Genomic DNA, 18,882 nt, shown 5'->3' with positions numbered 1-18,882 from the left:
AATGTGAATAACTGACTCATCTGAAAAGACCCTGATGCTGGGAAAGATTGAGGGCAGGATGAGAAGGGGATGACAGAGGATGAGATGGTTGGATGGCATCACCGACTCAATGGACATGAGTTTGAGGAAACTCAGGGAGACAGTGAAGGACATGGAGGCCAGGCGTGCTGCAGTCCGTGTGATTGCAGAGAGTCAGACATGACTTGGCAACCGAACAACAACATCCATTTTAACTCATGTCTCTGTTATATAAGGATGTATTACCTCTCAACTGCATTATAAACTCCTGAAGGAAAGGGAGGTTTTTTTTTGTTTTTTTTTTTTTTAAATGACACTGCTGCTGCTGCTACGTCGCTTCATTTGTGTCCGACTCTGTGTGATCCCATAGATGGCAGCCCACCAGGTTTCCCCATCCCTGGGATTCTTCAGGCAAGAACACTGGGTGGGTTGCCATTTCCTTCTCCAGTGCATGAAAGTGAAAAGTGAAAGCAAAGTCGCTCAGTCCTGTCTGACTGTTAGCGACCCCATGGACTGCAGCCCACCAGGCTCCTCCATCCATGGGATTTTCCAGGCAAGAGTACTGGAGTGGGGTGCCATTGCCTTCCCTGTAAAATGACACTAGAACTCGTTTATACTTGGATACCAAGAGTTGGGGATAAAGAGGAGTTGAAAGACCCTGAAGGTTCAGGGAGAGGAAAATCTAGGTGCAGGCTGACCCCATCACAGTCAGCCTAGCAATTCTGGCTCTTTTCTTGACATTTAAAAATGACGAAGTTGATCCAGATCTCCTTTACATATAAATTGAGTTAAATGAATACTCAACTGAAAATAATAAACAGAATTAATAAACGTGTTGCTTTACATTATACACATACAAAAAAATAAATAGATTTAGAAAAACAGAAGTTGGATGGGATTTATGTTTTCTGCATCAAATACTTTAATTGAATATCTAATCCATAAGACTTGGGCTAGGATAAGATCTGAGTGAAATATTTTTCCAGTTCTCAGAAACAATCAGCTTAAATTTCCCCACTGATGACATATATTGTTCAATTACTGCCAACCCTGACATGATGATACAGAATGAAGAAAATCATGCGTGTCAGATAAACATGTAATTTGTGAAAGGTCATATTCAGTAGGGGAAGTAAAGTGTTGGATTTTGCTATTCAACAAAACGCATTTGTTATATATATATATATACACGAAACTACTTTTTACATTTATATCAACTCACTGAAAAGAGAAAAATATAATTAGGAAGGAAAATTGGCAATAACGTCGTATAGTGTTTAATTGCACTTTGTGAAAATTTATTGTTTTGAATTATCTGCATCAGTGGTCCACCCATCAAATGTCTCCCTACATAAACTCTTGTGTCATGTCATTTTTTTTTTCTTTCTTTAAAGCTACTGCCTTCCAGTACAGAGCTAATGGAGAACTAGATAAGATGAAAGGATTGTTCATCTGCTAAGTGTGGCTTATAAAGTCATCTGGTGTACACTTTGAAGAGGTCTAATCCAGAAGCGCCATAATAATCATTCTGAACCTGGGTCCCTCAAGTGGTGTTTCGCTTTCAACTTACAACACTTTAAAACTAAAGGTAACAGACCCTCTTGAAAGAAAGCAAGCGAGTTGAACATAACAGACCCGGTATTTCTGTAATTTAAAAATTGACTGTTCTCGGAGACTTTAATTCAAGCAGTGGCACAATTCAAGCGAGCAGGATTTAGGTTTCTGCAGTTCTGTTGTTCAGTGCATCCCCCATTTCTGAGTGTGGATAGAAAGCAACTGCAGTTGACTCTTGGATGGTGGCATTAAGGTACTGAAGCAGAAATTTGCTGGAAAAGTGCTTGCAAAACAGATTGTTTCCATTTTTGCTCTCCCAACCCTGCAAGTGGTGCCAGTTTTGTGGCCAGAGAAGTTGTGGGAAGGTTGCTGAGAGTGGTTTAAAGGAAACAGCCTGTGTTTAGACTGGAGTAGATGCTTGGGACCCACAGAAATGAGCATTTCTTCTTAGCATTTGCAAAGTGTCACCTTGGGGATTGCTAAATCTTGCCCAGATGCTAGTGTGTGCATACTTTAGGTGTCCTTGTGGTAGAGGGCTTGGCAGTCAGCATGGTGGCTTAGATAGTAAAGTGAAAGAAGTTCATCCTGTTGAAATCTAGACTCTTAAAGAGCAATAAATGTCTGTTAAAGTTTTTAGGATGGGAACAAACAAAGGATTTGGAAACATGAAACTTTGTGAAAACAAATCCAAATTATTCCAAACATGCTTGGACACATCTTTCTTTTTAAGTGCAAATTTATTACTTTTTGCAATGTTTTGTTAAGATAATTGGTGAATGTAGATGTGTATCAAAACATTAACAAGCACAATTGCTTCTACTGAGCAATTGTTAACTACCTCTGATGCAGTGATTGAACTCACATAACAATAGCATATAAGTAATTTATTAATATTATGTGAGTAAAATAATTAAGGTTCAAGGGAATTATTATATGGAGAAAAAAACATTATTAGAAGGTGATAAAGAAAAGTATCTTTTAATAAATCAAAACTGTATTCTTAAAGGTGGCAACAGGTTCAGTTCAGTTCAGTTCAGTTCAGTTCAGTTGCTCAGTCGTGTCCGACCCTTTGGGACCCCATGCATTGCAGCACTCCAGGCCTCCCTGTCCATCACCACCTCCTGAAGTTCACTCAAACTTACAGCGATAGAGTCGGTGATGCCATCCAGCCATCTCATCCTCTGTCGTCCCCTTTTCCTCCTGCCCCCAATCTCTCCCAGTATCAGAGTCTTTTCCAATGAGTCAACTCTTCGCATGAGGTGGCCAAAGTACTGGAGTTTCAGCTTTTTAGCATCATTCCTTCCAGGTTATCATACCATTAAAATGTGCACAAGAATAGAGATACTGACTTTCCAAGAATCTGGCAGCAAAAGAGCGTTTTGGATTTTGCTCAGAATTTTCAAATTTTCTAACTGCACATCTGAAAACAGTAAAATAATAATTTTAAAAGCATAATCATATACCTAAGAAAGAAGAAATACAAATTCCATGTTCCAAACTTGAGTGGTCCAAATTATTTGGGTTGGCCAAAAGGTTCATTCAGGTTTTCCCATGACACTTTACAGAAAAACGTGAATGAATCTTTGGGGCAACCCTATATGTTGAGTTACACTACTATTAACTTTCGAATCATCAACCTTCCACTCAGGTCACTGTTTAGCCAGAGTTTAATCCTAGAGGGTGGTACTCCACCAATTTCCAGTTGTTGTTATACTGATATGTTTAAGTAGATTGTGGTGGAAAAGACAGCATAATATGAGTGCTACAGTGTTTTTCTGTAGTTTTCAAAATGCCAGGAAAAGATTGTTATGTTTTTAGGTAATAAACCAAACTAGTACTGAAAGCAAATTAAATGTGGGAGAATATAGTCCCAAAGACTCCATCATTAAATAGGGTTGGAGTTGTAAAACAAATGCTCAGTTTAACGTAAGATTCAGCAATGCTGATTTTAAATTAATAGCCATATTGATTTAAAAACTATTTTTGACAGTGAAAGCTGAATCATTCCAATTTGATATTTTTTTAATAAAATGAAATAAAATAGCCTACCGACATAAGAATAGGTAAGTGACAATTAATAGTGTTCATATCAGCAGGTGTTATCAGATTGGAAAAAAAGATACAGAAAAAAAGGAGGAAGAAGACATTAGGAGCCATGCAAAATGCAAATTAGAATACTGAAAGGGGGAAAAGAGAATGAAAGGAATAGGAACAGATGAAGCCTAAGAGCAGCATTCAGTGATCTTGATGGCTTCGTTAGAACTCAATGGCTCTGCACATGTCTCAGGGAGGAAGCAATGGACACCATGACACAAAGCCAACATTTGTACTTTCTGAATCCATCTGATCATCTCTGGTGGATAGGAACTTGAGCTCAGAGAGTTACCTAAACGGGCAAGGACATGTTTCAGAAAAGAGAGAAGCAAGTAGTTTCAGAAAAGAAAGAAGTAGGTAGATGGCAAAATTTCCTTTCCTCAGTGATGGTATCTGAAAGGACATTATTCATAAATAATAATAATGTCAAAAATGATACATTTGTAGAGCACTGTTAATTTGCACATCTGTTTCATACATCTCTTGCTTCACAAGAGCATGGGATAAGTAGGGCAATGATTTTATCTTCATTTAACAGAGGGGGGAAAAATACAAAATGCTTTGAGAAATTTAAGTAACTTGTTCAAGCTTCTGATAGTGAAACAGTGATAGAATTGAGGCTAAAACATAGCACTCCTGATTGCCAGCACTTAGCCCTTTCCCCTGACTTCTGTGACCACTGCTCATCAACAGACCACACTATGGCAATGGCACCCCACTCCAGCACTCTCGCCTGGAAAATCCCATGGACGGAGGAGCCTGGTAAACTACAGTCCATGGGGTCGCGGAGAGTTGGACACGACTGAACAACCTCACTTTCACTTTTCACTTTCACGCATTGGAGAAGGAAATGGCAACCCACTCCAGTGTTCTTGCCTGGAGAATCCCAGGGACGGGGGTGCCTGGTGGGCTGCCGTCTATGGGGTCACACAGAGTCGGACACAATTGATGTGACTTAGCAGCAGCAGCAGCATGACTTAAATCAGAAACTAAATTGTTTGGAGTCACTTTGGAACAGTATCATAGTATTCACTGTTTCAAATCAGTGTATTCTCATTCTAGATCTCTTTGTTCTCCTTAATCTGACATCATAGTCCCCTTTTGTTATCTAACAAAACTAGTTATATTGCTGCTTTTCAAGTGCATAAAAGATTAGGCAATCCTTCCCTGAAATTAGAGTTGTGACCTGGGCACAAGTACCAGCTCTGTATGGTTTTATGTCAATAATTCTGAGTAAATCCATGAAATTCTGTGGATCTAAATTTTCTCACTTGAGAAATAAGGGATTCAGATTTAACACTTCACATAATCGCACACACACATATGTGCCATTCAGTTGTTAATTATTGTATTATTACATACTACACATATGTTTATCCATATATTATTTATTAATTTTAATATCATTTGGCCTTCCATCTGACTTTCCATGCATTTGTTTGTTTGTGCCATTGTCATGAGTTAGCTGCTTTTTTATTTTAGCTGTTTAGTCACTAAGTTGTATCCAATTCATTGTGACCCCATGGACCCTAGCCCACAAGACTCCTCTGTTCAGGGATTTCCCAGGCAAGGATACTAGAGTGGGTTGCCATTTGATTTAACATTTCTCCGCCTAATCACACACACGCACACATTCAACTGTAAATTATTATATTACTACATATTACACATATATTTATTCGTATATTACTTATTAATTCTAATATCTTTTGACCTGAATCTCCATCCATGTGCTTGTTTGTGGCATTGTTATTTATTAGACTCCCTTGTTATTCAAAGTGTGGCTGGTGGACCAGCAATATCAGTGTGTCCTGGGGGAATTCAGAATCTCAACGTCCATCCCAGATCTATTGAGTCATAAGTGGCATTTTTAACAAGATGATTGGTGATTTGGATATTCTTTAAAGTTTGAGAACTACTGTCAACTATATAATGAGTTTCTAGGAAGAAGGAGACACAAGACTTTATAAATCTGTCTATGTAACGCATGATTTAGAAACTCATTTGAAGGCAGGTATAACATCGATCTCTGTAATTTTTCAGCAGGTAATAGTAATTAAGAGATTAGTGGTTTTTTGTTTTGGGTTTTTTTTTTATTGAAGATTTTATAAGTTTTTAAGGAAGGAATTGCTTTATTGACTATGACAAAGCCTTTGACTGTGTGGATCACAATAAACTGTGGAAAACTCTGAAATAGATGGGAATATCAGACCACCTATATGCAGGTCAGGAAGCAACAGTTAGAACTGGACATGGAACAACAGACTGGTTCCAAATAGGAAAAGGAGTACATCAAGGCTATATATTGTCACCCTGCTTATTTAACTTATATGCAGAGTACATCATGAGAAACCCTGGGCTGGATGAAGCACAAGCTGGAATCAAGATTGCCAGGAGAAATATCAATAACCTCAGATATGCAGATGACACCACCTTATGGCAGAAAGTGAAGAGGAACTAAAAAGCCTCATGAGGAAAGTGAAAGAGGAGAGTGAAAACATTGGCTTAAAGATCAACATTCAGAAAACGAAGATCATAGCATCTGGTCCAATCACTTCATGGGAAATAGATGGGGAAACAGTGGAAACAGTGGCTGACTTTATTTTTCTGAGCTCCAAAATCTCTGCAGATGGAAATTGCAGCCATGAAATTAAAAGATGCTTACTCCTTGGAAGGGAAGTTATGACCAACCTAGAGAGCATATTCAAAAGCAGAGACATTACTTTGCCAACAAAGGTCCGTTGAGTCAAAGCTATGGTTTTTCCAGTAGTCATGTATGGATGTGAGAGTTGGACTATAAAGAAAGCTGAGCGCTGAAGAACTGATGCTTTAGAACTGCGGTGCTGGAGAAGCCTCTTAAGAGTCCCTTGGACTGCAAGGAGATCCAACCAGTCCATCTTAAAGGAAATCAGTCCTGGTGTTCATTGGAAGGACTGATGCTGAAGCTGACTCTCCAATACTTTGGTCACCTGATGTGAAGAGCTGACTCATTGGAAAAGATCCTGATGCTAGAAAAGATTGAGGGCAGGAGGAGAAGGGGACGACAGAGGTTGGATGGCATCACCGACTTAATGGACATGGATTTGGGTGGACTCCAGCAGTTGGTGATGGACAGGGAAGCCTGCCATGCTGTGGTTCATGGGGTCGCAAAGAGTCGGACATGACTGAGCGACAACTGATTGAAGGAAGTAATGGAAAACATAAGAATTTAGAATAAGAATCAAAATCTGATCTTATCCTTTTGTTGTTGCTATTTAGTCGCTAAGTCATGTCTGACTCTTTGTGACCCCATTGTTGCAACATGCCAGACTTGTCTGTCCTTCACTATCTCCCAGAGTTTGCTCAAACTCATATTTATTGAGTTGGTGATGCTATTCAACTATCTCATCCTCTGTCATCCTCTTCTCTTCTGTCCTCAATTTTTCCCAACATCAGGGCCTTTTCCAGTGAGCCAACTCTTTGTATCAGGTGACCAAACTATCAGAGCTTCAGTGTCAGCATGAGTCTTTTAAATGAATATTCAGGGTTGATTTCCTTTAGGATTGACTGGTTTGATCTCTTTGTTGTCCAAGGGTCTCTCAAGTCTTCTCCAGTACCACAACTCAAAAGCTTTGATTCTTTGGCACTCATTTAATTCTTTGATTCTTTATGGTCCAACCCTCACATCTGTACATGACTACTGAAAACACCATAGCTTTGACTAGTCGCTTTGACCTTGGTTGACAAAGTGATGTCTCTGCTTCTTAATACGCTGACAATTAATAGACAATCTTGTCTTAATTGTCTTGAATAATGAGAAGTCAATAGTGAAACAGTCTCACTAATTTCAGGAATCCAGGTTCACTGCAGAAAATGTGCCTTAGGTCACACAGTTAGTTAGTTTTAGGAGTTAGTTTAGTTAGTTAGTTAGTTTAGGAGTCTATCTTATTCCAAAATCTACTTGTGTTCTCGATACTGGACAACTGACTTGTGAAAGATGTAACATAAGGAACATGTCTAAGGAAAACTGTATTATTGCTAGAAATACATGAAGTTCAGTTTTAGCTATCCATTATCCTACTAGGCTTTCTTTAATTTGTCTTGGAAAAGACTTTTGCGGGTCCTTGGACTGCAAGGAGATCCAACTGCAAGGAGATCATCCTAAGGGAGATCAGTCCTGAGTGTTCACTGGAAGGACTAATGTTGAAGCTGAAATTCCAATAATTTGGCCACCTGATGCAAAGAACTGACTCATTGGAAAAGACCCTGATGCTGGGAAGGATTGAGGGCAGGAGGAGAAGGGGACGACAGAGGGTGAGATGGCTGGATGGCATCACTGACTCAATGGACATGAGTTTGAGGAAACTCCGGGAGTTCGTGATGGACAGGGAGGTCTGGTGTGCTGCAGTCCATGGGGTCGCAAAGAGTCAGATATGACAGAGCAACTGAACTGAACTGAACCAAATTCATTTAATGAATATTTTTCCAAGTTAAATATTCTCCTGGAGGGGATATACATTTTGACCATATTAATTACTTTTCAGTCTTCAAATCATTAGGTTTCAAAATAGTTCCCAACCACAGGATGAATGGAGTATATAGAGTATAAATAACAGTTCTAAATTAAGTATCCTCAAACATTGCAGGATATTTTGTAAACCTCTTTATAATACAAGTAAATAAGACATTTTAATGAATAAATTAATTATATTAAGCAATTATCTTCTAGGGGCCTAACTTTCCATATCAGTAAAGCTAGCTGAAACTTTTATGAGCCTTTACCTTTAAAATTTTTTGCGAAATTTAATTACTGCTTAAAAAACTACTCTATAATGCAATATGGCAGAAGTGAATTAGGTTAAGTTCATGGCAATAATGTTTGATCTAAATCTTGTTTTATGTTTCAATTATTTATATATTTCTATCACTTCCATTTATAAGGAAAAATTGATTCAAGGTGGTTTATAGTAGTAAAATTTTAAAGCAACAAGACTAAACTTGTCCATTTATGTATATAACATGTTATGTTTCAATTATTTATTTTCTTCCAACATTTTTATTTTGAAAAGTTTCAAGCCTACACAGAATATGCAAGAAAACTACAATGAACACTCAAATTGTCTTTATCAACTGTGAGTATTTTGTCATATTTGCTGTATTACTCCTTTCTTTCTGAATAACTTTTGAGTTAGTTACATTCACCATGACACTTCACAGTATAACAAATCATTATGTATCTCCTAAGAACTAGGCCATTCTGTCACATGCATACTGTGTGCTAAGTCACCTCAGTCGTATCCAACTCTTTGTGACCCCATGGACTATAGCCAACCAGGCTCCTCAGTCCATGTAATTCTTTAGGCAAGAATACTAGAGTGGGTTTCCATGCCCTTCTCCAGGGTTACGAACCCAGGGACTGAATCCACACTTCTTGTGTCTCTGGCCTTGACAGCCATTTCCTTTACCACTAGCACCACTTGGGAAGCCCCATTCTTTCACATAACAAGTAAAATTATAAAGCTGAGAAAATTTAATATTGATATGATTCTATCATGTATATATAATCCACATTCAAATTTTCAATTTTACTGTTATTTAGTTCTCAACCTTGCATCCAATAAAATGTCACACATTACATTTAGTTGGTCATGTTAAATATTACTTGCCAGAATCTAGATAAACATGTATTACTGTGATCTTTTGACATTTTTCTGAAAGAATAAATGTACTTCTAGAGAAATTGCCATCTGTGATCATGAGTTTACAATGCCCATTTTCATAAAATTGTGGTAAAAATAAACCCAACTAATTTGTTTCTGGTATGTAAACACACACATATTTTTCCGCTGAAATGAGCATGCCTGCACATTTCTGGTGTGCATACACACTAAAATTGGCTAAGGATACATACTTGAAACTTGGCAAGATTGTAAGAAAATAAGGCCAGAGTTAGAAGAAAAACTCTTCAAGATTTAAATGACATAAATGGTTAGAATTATGACTATGGAAATATTAAATGGAACACTGCCTATCATTAAGGTCATCCTTTACCAGTCATCTCCTCTGATTGGGAGACCCAAAGTCAAGATGAAGTTTAAGGACTTACAGTAATGTGCAAGTCAATCCAATGTTTATGATTAAAGTGAATCAATCAGTTCTAAAGTAAAGAATTCTGTGGTGATTTTAATTCTATCAAGGTTTGCATTTCTGTTCCTATTTTTGTAGATTTGTATGAACTTGGCTTTTCCCTTGGCCTTTCTCCCTTGGGCATTCTCTGGTTGCCCTCGGCAGTGTTATTCTTTCTGTGTACATTATGGCTTTCCAGATGCATTTCCTTGGGATATGCAAAAAGATGAAGGACTATGGACACACTTTGGAGAACAGAGAATAAGTTTACCTTCCTCCTTCCAGTATTGGCCCAGGATAATTTGTATTGACACAGAATATTGCCCAGTGGACATATTTGCAATGATCTTGAAAAAACAAATCAACTTCTGCAAAGTCTATGCATATGTAGGGAAGACTTGGAAGGATCCATGGAAAAGAAAAGTTAGAACTGAAAATCTCTTGAACTTTGACATGTGCTCCCCCATCCACATACATATCCATTAGCAGAATGTGGAAGCTTTACTACAAGTATCTGAACACACATTTGAGCCAAGCAGATGCTTGAGCTAAGCAGAGATGGTGGCAACTCTTAGGAAGTTTGGCTAAAATTTTAAAATAAGGAGGGAATAACTGATCAGTATGCTTCCAGTCAGTACATTGCACACTGCAAGAGATTTTGTAAATTCAGCCCAGGAAAATTTCTTAAAAGCAAACACATACACACAAACAAAAAGACAAAATGATGACTCTCAGAGAAAAAATAACCAGAATTCAGAATTAGTACATAGTATTATCTAAAAGGTCCCATTGTCAACAAAAAGTCTAGGATATGCAAAGAAACAGGAAGATGTTTTATTATACTCAGAGGGGGAGGGGGGAAAGCAGTCAATAGAAATTGTCTGAGTTGGCCTAGACACTAGATTATAAAGCAAAGGGTTCGAAGAAGCAAGACCATCACAAATATGTTCAAAGAATAAAGCTATGTTTAAAGAAACTTAGGGAAATATAACATTGAATCAATAAGTGGTGACTATATATTCTGAAAGGAAAAAACTGTTGAAAGAACAGTTTTGTATTGAAAGATGAAATAACAAAGATCAGAAATTCTCAACATGGACTTAATAGAAGACGTGTGATGGAAGAAGGAGAAACTTGTGATCTTCAAGAGAGATCAGTAGGAAAATTTCAGTCTGAAGAATAGAGAGTAAAAAGATTAAAGAAAAGTGAACACAATTTTAGAGACTGATGAGATAATATAAAGTCAGCCAACATATGTGTAATGTGAGTCGCAGAAGAGAAACAAATGAAAGGAACTTCAACAAAATTTGAAAATAAGTTCAATTTGTCAAAATTGAAAACTTTTTATCTTAAACTGTCATTAAGAAAATGAAATAAAAGACCACAGATTGAGAGAATGGGAGGAAATTTTTGCAAACTATATTTGTGATAAGAACTCAAGCATGAATATGAGGGAACTAAAAACTCAGCAAAAGACTGGAGGAGATATTTCACAAAAAGATATATGAATGGTTAATAAAGATATTTAATTTCATTCAGTTCAGTTCAGTTCAGTCGCTCAGTCGTGTCCGACTCTTTGCGACCCCATGAATTGCAGCACGCCAGGCCTCCCTGTGCATCACCAGCTCCCGGAGTTCACTCAAACTCATGTCCATTGAGTCGGTGATGCCATCCAGCCATCTCACCCTCTGTTGTCCCCTTCTCCTCCTGCTCCCAATCCCTCCCAGCATCAGAGTCTTTTCCAGTGAGTCAACTCTTCACATGAGGTGGCCAAAGTATTGGAGTTTCAGCTTTAGCGTCAGTCCTTCCAATGAAAACCTGGACTGATCTCCTTTAGAATGGACTGGTTGGATCTCCTTGCAGTCCAAGGGACTCTCAAGAATCTTCTCCAACACCACAGTTCAAAGGCATCAATTCTTTGGTGCTCAGCACAGAGTCGGACACGACTGAAGTGACTTAACAGTAGCAGCAGTAGCAGCTTTCTTCACAGTCCAACTCTCACATCCATACATGACCACTGGAAAAACCATAGCCATGACTAGACGGACCTTTGTTGGCAAAGTAATGTCTCTGCTCTTTAATATGCTATCAAGGTTGGTCATAACTTTCCTTCCAAGGAGTAAGTGCCTTTTAATTTCATGGCTGCAATCACCATCTGCAGTGATTTTGGAGCCCCCCAAAATAAAGGCAGCTGCTGTTTCCACTGTTTTCCCATCTATTTCCCATGAAGTGATGGGACCAGTTGCCATGATCTTAGTTTTCTGAATGTTGATCTTTAAGCCAATATTTTCACTCTCCTCTTTCAGTTTCATCAAGAGGCTCTTTAGTTCCTCTTCACGTTCTGCCATCAGGGTGGTGTCATCTGCATATCTGAGGTTATTGATATTTCTCCCAGCAATCTTGATTCCAGCTTGTGCTTCTTCCAGCCCAGCGTTTCAGATGATGTACTCTGCATATAATTAAATTAGCAGGGTGACAATATACAGCCTTGATGTACTCCTTTTCCTATTTGGAACCAGTCTGTTGTTCCATGTTCAGTTCTAACTGTTGCTTGCTGACCTGCATACAGGTTTCTCAAGAGGCAGGTCAGATGGTCCGGTATTCCCATCCCTTTCAGAATTTTTCACAGTTTATTGTCATCCACACAGTCAAAGGCTTTGGCATAGTCAATAAGGCAGAAATAGATGTTTTTTCTAGAACTCTCTTGCTTTTTCCATGATCCAGCCAATGTTGGTAATTTGATCTCTGGTCCCTCTGCCTTTTCTAAAGCCAGCTTGAACATCTGGAAGTTCATGGTTCATGTATTGTTGAAGCCTGGCTTGGAGAATTTTGAGCATTATTTTACAAGCGTGTGAGATGAGTGCAACTGTGTGGTAGTTTGAGCATTCTTTGGCATTGCCTTTCTTTGGCATTGGAATGAAAACTGACCTTTTCCAGTCCTGTGGCCACTGCCAAGTTTTCCAAATTTGCTGGCATATTGAGTGCAGCACTTTCACAGCATCATCTTTCAGGATTAGAAATAGCTCAACTGGAATTCCATCACCTCCACTAGCTTTGTTCATAGTGATGCTTTCTAAGGCCCACTTGACTTCACATTCCAGGATGTCTGGCTCTAGGTGAGTGATCCCATCATGATTATCCGGGTCTTGAAACTCTTTTTTGTACAGTTCTTCTGTGTATTCTTGCCACCTCTTCTTAAATCTTCTGCTTCTGTTAGGTCCATACCATTTCTGTCCTTTATTGAGCCCATCTTTGCATGAAATGTTCCCTTGGTGTCTCTAATTTTCTTTAAGAGATCTCTAGTCTTTCCCATTCTGTTGTTTCCCTCTATTTCTTTGCATTGATCGCTGAGGAACGCTTTCTCATCTCTCTTTGCTTCTTTGGAACTCTGCATTCAGATGCTTATATCTTTCCTTGTCTCCTTTGCTTTTCGCTTCTCTTCTTTTCACAGCTATTTGTAAGGCCTCCCCAGCCAGCCATTTTGTTTTTTTGCATTTCTTTTCCATGGGAATGGTCTTGATCCCTGTCTCCTGTACAATGTCACGAACCTCATTCCATAGTTCATCAGGCACTCTATCTATCAGATCTAGTCCCTTAAATCTGTTTCTCACTTCCACTGTATAATCATAAGGGATTTGATTTACATCATACCTGAATGGTCTAGTGGTTTTCCCTACTTTCTTCAATTGATGTCTGAGTTGGCAATAAAGAGTTCATGATCTGAGCCACAGTCAGCTCCTGGTCTTCTTTTTGTTGACTGTATAGAGCTTCTCCATCTTTGGCTCCAAAGAATATAATCAATCTGTTTTCGGTGTTGACCATCTGGTGATGTCCATGTGTAGAGTCTTCTCTTGTGTTGTTGGAAGAGGGTGTTTGCTATGACCAGTGCATTTTCTTGGCAAAACTCTATTAGCCTTTGCCCTGCCTCATTCCGTACTCCAAGGCCAAATTTGCCTGTTACTCCAGGTGTTTCTTGACTTCCTACTTTTGCATATCAATCCCCTATAATGAAAAGGACATCTTTTTTGGGTGTTAGTTCTAAAAGGTCTTGTAGGTCTTTATAGAACCATTCAACTTCAGCTTCTTCAGCATTACTGGTTGGGGCATAGACTTGGATTACTGTGGTATTGAATGGTTTGCCTTGGAAACGAACAGAGATCATTCTGTCGTTTTTGAGATTGCATCCAAGTACTGCATTCTGGACTCTTTTGTTGACTGTGATGGCTCTTCCATTTCTTCTAAGGGATTCCTGCCCACAGTAGTAGATATAATGGTCATCTGAGTTAAATTCACCCATTCCAGTCCATTTTAGTTCTCTGATTCCTAAAATGTCAATGTTCACTCTTGCCATCTCCTGTTTGACAGCTTCCAGTTTGCCTTGATTCATGGACCTGACATTCCAGGTTCCTATACAATATTGCTCTTTACAGCATCAGACCTTGCTTCTATCTCCAGTCACATCCACAACTGGGTATTGTTTTTTCTTTAGCTCCCTCCCTTCATTCTTTCTGGAGTTATTTCTCCACTGATCTCCAGTAGCATATTGGGCACCTACCGACCTGGGGAATTCCTCTTTCAGTATCCTATCATTTTGCCTTTTGATACTGTTCATGGGGTTCTCACATAAAGTAAACCTTCAATTAAGTAGTAATATAGCCCCGCTGGACTATCCTCAGTAAAAACAGACTTACAATAGCGTGAAGATGTGTAGAAAGTGGAAGTCTCTACATTACACATGATAATGAAAAGTAGGACAGTAAATAGACAAAATGTAAAATATTTTGACAGTTCTGTAAAAGTTAAATATAGATTTTACCATATACCCAGGAATTTCATTCCTAGATGTCTTCTTTAGAGATATAAAAACACAAGTCATAACAAAAGATGTGTATGCAAATATTCATAGCAGCATTATTCATAATAATAATCAAACTGGAAACAACCTATCAACTGGTGAACAGAGAAACATTATTATGCAGTATATTCATAGAATGGAATTTTATCTAGCAATCAAAAAAGTAAGCTACTGATAAACCATACAACATAGATGAACCACAGAGACATTATGCAAAGTGAAAGAAGCCAGGCACAGACACAAAGGATCACACACTATATGATTTGGTATATATGAACTTTCCAAAAAGAGCACATCTGTAGAGAAAGCAGATAGAGGTTTGTTTGGTACCAGGATAGGAACAGAAATTTACTGAAGGCAGGAAGTTTTGAAGTGATAGAAATATTGTGATGTATACAAAATTATAAACTTATGAAAAAGCATTGAGTTATATACATACAAATGGTGAAGTATATGCTATGTAAATTATACCCCCAATAAACCAATTAACAACAACAAAAAGTTCTACTAAAATCAAGAAAATGATTAATTTAGGAAATGTATAATTTCTTAATGACTATTTTGTTTAGTTAAATAAAATAAAATAAAAACCAAATGTGGAGGAGCTGAGTTTAAATCTTGGTTCAGTACATTTCTACAGAAACCTGGTCAAGTTACCAAGGTTAAAGCTCAGTTTCCTAACTGGTATAATCAGAGATTTTAATAACTATATGCCTATGGGATCATTGTTGTACAGATTAAACAAGAAATAAAAGTGCATAGTAAGCCAGCAACCTCTACACAAATGTTAATCATAATGACGATGATATTGTCTATTAAAGAATCAATTTTGAAAAGTCTATTTTGTTCGATAGCTTAAAGCCTCTGTGGTCACATGTGCTGCTCTGGTGTAAAGCTCAGTAATGTCACTTTTGAACGTACTTTCCCCTCCTTCAAAATAAATACTATAGAATTTTCTTTAAAAACAAAACAAAACAAAAATCCCCTCAGCAGCTTTATGAGCATAACTTGATCTTCATAAAGCATGTGTAGTAAAACTTTACCAGATAAATGGTTGCTAGCAATTGGCAAAGAGATAAAAAGGAAAATACCATGTATTGTATAGCTATTTGTAAGATAAAATATGAATATTCCGAGCCTTTGGAGTCATTGCTATACTTAGAATCCACCCTCATAAGACATGTTGCTAAAGGCATCCCTCTGGTGGATGTTCACAAATGTATCAGAGGTTAAAAACACGAAAAAAACCCTCACATTTTGCCACACCAATCTGTTTTTATAAAGCCTCAAAAATCAAGTAAAGTATATTATCTACACATGAAACGTTCTATTCTGAGTCTGTGTACATCTGGTATAGCTCATATTTTCCCTTAATTTAAATAAGTGTTATAATGAATGCCTTTCATTTAATTGCTCTATATCGGTAAGCTTCTGTCCCAGATTTAGGAATATGATTAGCAAGAATGAGAGTCACATGAAGACATACTCTCCTTTCCGCACCTCCCCCCTCCCCCACCATTTCCCAAATGAAGAAAACAGTGAAGAAATCAATGTTACCAATATTCTTCAGTTAAATTATGATTATTGGTGAGCAAGGAAGAGAAGGTGCTGGAAGTCAGTGGAGCATAGCAGTTAAGACCAGCTTTGGAGTTAGACAGACCCACATGGAATCATGACACTAAGTTAAATTCTGAGTTAAATTTGCCCATTCCAGTCCATTTTAGTTCAGTGATTCCTAAAATGTCGATGAACTCTTGCCATTTCCTGTTTGACTACTTCCAATTTATGGGAATGCCAGACCACTTGACCTGCCTCTTGAGAAACCTGTATGCAGGTCAGGAAGCAACAGTTAGAACTGGACATGGAACAACAGACTGGTTCCAAATAGGAAAAGGTGTATGTTAAGGCTGTTTATTGTCACCCTGCTTATTTAACTTCTATGCAGATTACATCATGAGAAATGCTGTGCTGGAAGAAGCACAAGCTGGAATCAAGATTGCTGGGAGAAATATCAATAACCTCAGGTATGCAGATGACACCACCCTTATAGCAGAAAGTGAAGAGGAACTAAAGAGCCTCTTGATGAAACTGAAAGAGGAGAGTGAAAAAGTTGGCTCAAAGCTCAACATTCAAAACTAAGATCATGGCATCTGGTCCCATCACTTCATGAGAAATAGATGGGGAAACAGTGAAAACAGTGGCTGACTCTATTTTTCTGGGCTCCAAAATCACTGCAGATGGAGATTGCAGCCATGAAATTAAAAGACGCTCACTCCTTGGAAGAGAAGTTATGACCAAACTAGAGAGCATATTAAAAAGCAGAGACATTACTTTGCCAACAAATGTCTGTTGAGTCAAGGCTATGGTGTTTCCAGTAGTCATGTATGGACGTGAGAGTTAGATTATAAAGAAAGTTGAGCACTGAAGAATTGATACTTTTGAACTGTGGTGTTGGAGAAGCCTCTTGAGAGTCCCTTGGACTGCAAGGAGATCCAACCAGTCCATCCCAAAGGAAATCAGTCCTGGTGTTCACTGGAAGGACTGATGTTGAAGCTGAAACTCCAATACTTTGGCCACCTGATGTGAAGAGCTGACTCACTGGAAAAGACCCTGATGCTGGGAAAGATTGAGGGCAGGAAGAGAAGGGGACAACAGAGGATGAGATGGTTGGATGGCATCATCGACTCAATGGACATGGGTTTGGGTGGACTCCAGCAGTTGGTGATGGACAGGGAGGCCTGGCATGCTGTGGTTCATGGGGTCTCAAAGAGTTGGACACGACTGAGCAACTGAACGAACTGAATTGAATTTGCCTTGATTCACGGACCTAACATTCCAGGTTCCTATGCAATATTGTTCTTTACAGCATCGGACTTTATTTCCATCACCAGTCACATCCACAACTGGGCGTTTATTTTTGCTTTGGTGCTGTCTTTTCATTCTTTCAGGACTTATTTCCCCATTCTTCTCCAGTAGCATATTGGGCACCTACTGATCTGGGGAGTTCATCTTTCAGTGTCCTATCTGTTTGCCTTTTCACACTGTTCATGGGGTTCTCAAGGCCAGAACACTGAAGTGGTTTGCCATTCCCTTCTCCAGCAGACCATGTTTTGTCAGAACTCTCCACCATGACTCGACCGTCTTGCGTGGCGCTACACAGCATGGTCATAGTTTCACTGAGTTAGACAAGGCTGTGGTCTATGTCATCAGTTTGATTAGTTTTCAGTGATTGTGGTTTTCATTCTGTCTGCCCTCTGAGGGATAAGGATAAGAGGCTTATGGAAGCTTCCTGATGGGAGAGACTGACTGAGGGGGAAACTAGGTCTTGTTCTGATAGGCCAGGCCATGCTTAGTAAAACTTTAATCCAATTTTCTGTTGATGGGCTAGGCTCTGTTTCATCCCTGTTGTTGACCTGAGACCAAACTATGGTGGAGGTAATGAAGATAATGGCCACCTCCTTCAAAAGGTTCTGTGCCTGCCCTGCCGCACTCAGAGCCCCCGACCCTGCAGCAGGCCACCCCTGACCCATGCCTCCACCGGAGACTGTCGGATACTGACAGGCAAGTCTGGGTCAGTCTCTTGCGGGGTCATGGCTCGTTTCTTCTGGGTCCTGGTGCACACAAGATTTTGTTTGTGCCCTCCAAGAGTCTCTTTTCCCAGTCCTGTGTAAATTCTGGTGGCTCTATGGCGGGGGTGAGTTAATTGCAAACTCCTCCAAGAGGGCTTATGCATCTCAAGAGGAGATGGAAGCACTGCTGAAGCTGAAACTCCAATAATTCGGCCACCTGATGTGAAGAACACACTGACTGGAAAAGACCCTGATGCTGGGAAAGGTTGAAGACAGGAAGAGAAGGGGACAACAGAGAATGAGATGGTTGGATGGCATCACCAACTCAATGGATGTGAGTTTGAGCAAGCTCCAGGAGTTGGTGATGGACAGGGAAGCCTGGTATGCTGCAGTCCATGGTGTCACAAAGAGTTGGACATGACTGAATGATTGAACTAACTGACTGACTAATTGATGCATATAAGTACTATCTGTTCATTTATTCATCATTTAATAGACATGCATTGAGTACTCTCTTTATGTCAGCATTGTGTTAGCATCAATGCAGTAGTAAGTAAAAAGAAACATGATGTTACTCTCAGGTAGCAGTTGGTTTAACCAGGGGTTAAGATAGTAATAATACAATCAGGCTAATGAACATGGACTATAACTAACAGTAAGTGCTATGAAGGAAAGGAACATGATTCA

This window comes from Capra hircus, chromosome 8 (genome assembly GCF_001704415.2).
Source record: "Capra hircus breed San Clemente chromosome 8, ASM170441v1, whole genome shotgun sequence".
Lineage (NCBI taxonomy): Eukaryota > Metazoa > Chordata > Mammalia > Artiodactyla > Bovidae > Capra > Capra hircus.
Note: the sequence above shows the minus strand (reverse complement) of the source record.